Source organism: Nicotiana attenuata, unplaced genomic scaffold (assembly GCF_001879085.1).
Source record: "Nicotiana attenuata strain UT unplaced genomic scaffold, NIATTr2, whole genome shotgun sequence".
Classification (NCBI taxonomy): domain Eukaryota; kingdom Viridiplantae; phylum Streptophyta; class Magnoliopsida; order Solanales; family Solanaceae; genus Nicotiana; species Nicotiana attenuata.
Genome location: NW_017670739.1, coordinates 125,222 through 129,235, shown reverse-complemented (window position 1 = coordinate 129,235; position 4,014 = coordinate 125,222).

Below are 4,014 nucleotides of genomic sequence, written 5' to 3'. Positions count from 1 at the left end.
GTTGTAGTACCTTTCGATGCGCTGCTTTTGTGAGGCCATTCGAATAAGGGCGGCTTCCCATTTTTCATCTAGCAATTCGAGGCTTGTATTCATAGCCTCGTGATTTGACACTTCCATTGTGTATCGAAACCTGATGCTAGGTTCCCCGACCTCGAAAGGGATCAGAGCTTCATCGCCATATACAAAGGAGAATGGTGTTGCCCCCATACTGGATTTTGATGTTGTTCTATACGCCCAAAGGACTTCGGGCAAAATTTCTCTCCTTTTTCCCTTAGCGTTGTTCAATCTTTTCTTTAGATTCTGAATGATGGTCTTGTTTGTCGATTCGGCCTGTCCGTTCCCACTAGGATGATACGGCGTCGATAAGATCCTTTTTATTTTGTGATCTTCGAGGAACTTTGTTATTTTGTTGCTGATGAATTGTTTTCCATTGTCGCATACTATCTCGGCGGGTAACCCGAATCGGCATATGACGTGATCCCAGATGAAGTCTATAACTTATTTTTCTCTGACTTCTCGATAGCCTGTGCTTCAACCCACTTAGAGAAATAGTCAGTCATAAATAAAATGAATTTAGCTTTACTTGGGGCCGATGGTAGAGGGTCGACGATATCCATTCCCTATTTCATGAATGGCCATGGGGATAGGACTGAATGAAGTTGCTCTCCGGGCTGGTGGATCATCGGTGCATGTCTTTGGCATTTGTCACATTTTCGAACGAATTCCTTAGTATATTTTTCCATACTGGCCCAATAGTACCCCGCTCTGATGACTTTGTGAACCAATGATTCGGCATCGGAATAGTTCCCGCAAGTAACCATCGTAAATTTCTCGTAGGACATAGTCGGTGTAGCCCGGACCCAAACATATTGCCAATAGTCCATCGAACATCCTTCTGCATAATGTTCCATCTTCGGCTAATATGAATCGTGCAACCTTTGTTCATAGATTTCTCGATCCCTTAGGGTCCGATGGAAGCTTCCCGTTTTTAGATACTCGATATATTTGTTCCTCAAATCCCAAGTTAGGCTTGCAGAGTTTATTTCGGCATGGCCTTCTTCGATTATCGACTTTGAAAGTTGTACGACAGTCCCCGAGCTAATTTCGTCGTGTTCGATTGATGACCCCAAATTTGCAAGGGCATCAGCTTCACTGTTCTGTTCTCGAGGTATATTCTGTAGGGTCCATTATTTAAACCGGTGTAGGGTTACCTGCAGTTTGTGCAAGTACCTCTGCATTCGATCTTCTCGAACCTCGAAGGTCCTATTGACTTGGTTAACCACAAGTTGGGAGTCACATTTGGCCTCGATGACCTCTGCTCCCAGGCTTCTAGCCAGCTCGAGACCTGCAATCATAGCCTCATACTCGACCTCATTGTTAGTAAACTTAGAGGTTTTGATAGATTGCCTAATTGTGTTGCCTGTGGGCAGCTTCAAAACGATGCCTATCCCGAACCCTTCACATTTGAAGCGCCATCTGTGAAAACGGTCCACACCCCGAATATGTACCCATTTTTAACAAGAGTTCCTTTTCGACCTCGGATATGAGGGCTGGCGTGAAGTCGGCCACGAAGTCTTCTAAGATTTGAGACTTTATGGTCGTTCGATGTTGATACTCGATATCGTACCCACTGATTTCGACGGCCCATTTAGCCAATCAGCCTGAGAGTTTGGGCTTGTGAAAAACATTATGAAGGAGATAAGTGGTTACCACACAAATTGGGTGGCACTGAAAATATGGTTTTAATTTCCTAGAGGCGCTTATTAGAGCAAGCGCTAATTTTTCTAAGTGTGGGTACCGGGTCTCGGCCTCACCTAAAGTTCGGCTAACATAGTAAATGGGAAATGGCGTACCTTGCTCTTATCGAACTAGGACACCACTTACCGCGACTTCGAGACTGCTAAATATAAGTAGAGTTGCTCGTCCGTTTTCGGAGTATGAAGCAATGGCTGGCTCGAAAGATACCACTTTAACTCTTCCAACGCCTGTCGGCATTCCGGGGTCCAAGCAAAATTGTTCTTCTTTTTGAGAAGTGAGAAGAACCTATGACTTCGATTTGAAGATCTCGAGATAAATCGGCCAAAGGCGGCTATCCACCCTGTTAATCTTTGTACGGCCTTAACGCTGTCCACGACGGTGATGTCTTCGATTGCCTTGATTTTATCGATATTGATCTCGATCCCCCGATTTGACACCATATAGCCGAGGAATTTGCCCAAACTGACTCCGAAGGCACATTTCTCAGGATTGAGCTTCATGTTGTATTTTCTCAATATGTTGAAAGTTTCCTGCAAATGTGTTAAATGGTCCTTTGTGTGCAGAGACTTAACTAGCATATTGTCAATATATACTTCCATTGATTTACCTATTTGTTCTTCAAACATTCAATTTACTAGGCGTTAGTAAGTAGCACCGGCATTTTTTATCCTAAACGACATAACATTATAACAATAGGTGCCATACTTAGTGATGAGTGAAGTCTTTTCCTGATCCTTCAGGTTCATTTGGATTTGATTGTACCTGGAGTAGGCTTCGAGAAAACTAAGGATCTCGTGGCCGGCCGTGGCATCGATCATGCGATCGATATTTGGCAGAGGAAAAGAGTATTTGGAACATGCTTTGTATAAATCTTTATAATCAATGCACATCCTAAGTTTTTCCCCCTTTTTAGGGAATACAATCACCTTTGCTAACCATTTGGGATATTTTACTTCCCGAATGGATCCTATTTTGAGAAGTTTGGTTACCTCATCCTTAATGAATGCATGTTTTACCTCGGACTGAGTCCTTCTCTTTTGTTTCACCGGTCTAAACTTTGGGTCCAGGCTCAATTGTTGTGTTGTGATCTCCGGTGGTCCCTGTCATATCTAGGTAGGACCAAGCAAAGCAATCCGTGAAAGGAGTTGAATGAGTTTTTTCCTGAGCTCGAGAGTTAACCCCGTGCCCAGGTATACCTTTCAATCGGGAAGATGCTTGATCAACATAATTTGTTCTAGCTCCTCGACCTTTGACTTCGTTGCATCAGAATCATTGGGGGTTATAAAGGTTCGAGGTATCATATAATCTTTATCCTCGGGGATCTCCGTCTCCTCCGATGGGGCCGAGGCCGTTGTGTGCGGTTGCTATTTGACTTCATATTTTCCCTTTGACTCCGATCCATTTGCTGACGAAAGCGCCGATACTGGTACTACTTCGTCGATTGCAGACATCTCTTTGGCGGCAGGTTGTTCGCCGTACACTGTTTTGATTCCTTCTGATATTGGGAACTTCAAGAATTGATGAAGCGTCGAAGTTACTACCCTCATATTATGAATCCAAGGTCTTTCGAGCAGCGCGTTGTATCTCATGTCACCTTCGATTACATGGAACTTCGTCTCCTGGATAGTCTTGAACATATTTACTGCAAAATGATTTCCCCTTTGGTGGTTTCACTTGCCATGTTGAAGCCGTTGAGTACTTGAGCTACAGGCACGATTTGATCCTGTAGGCCAAGCTGCTCTACGACCCTCGATCGAATAATGTTAGCCGAGCTACCTGGATCAATCAACACACACTTAACTTGAATTTTATTCATAAGGATAGATATTACCAGTGCATCGTTGTGAGGTTATTCAATCCCTTCTGCATCCTCATCGTTGAAAGACAAGGTATCTTTTGGTAAGTAGTCCCGGGTACGTTTTTCCCTTATGATTGTCACCTTAGTGCGTTTAAATATCGGGCCTTGAGGAACATCGACCCCATCAACGATCATATGAATCACGTGTTGCGGTTCCTCCTGTTCGTTTTTCCTGTTTGCATCCCTGTCTCTGAAGTGGTTTTTAGCCCGGTCACTTAAGAACTCTCGAAGGTGGCCCTTGTTGAATAAACGATCTACCTCCTCCCTTAATTGTCTGCAGTCTTAGGTTTTGTGACCACGGGTTCCATCGTATTTACATATTTGATTAGGGTTCCTTTGAGCTGGATCGGTCTGTAGTGGTCTTGGCCACCTAGTATCCTTGATTCGTCCAATGACTG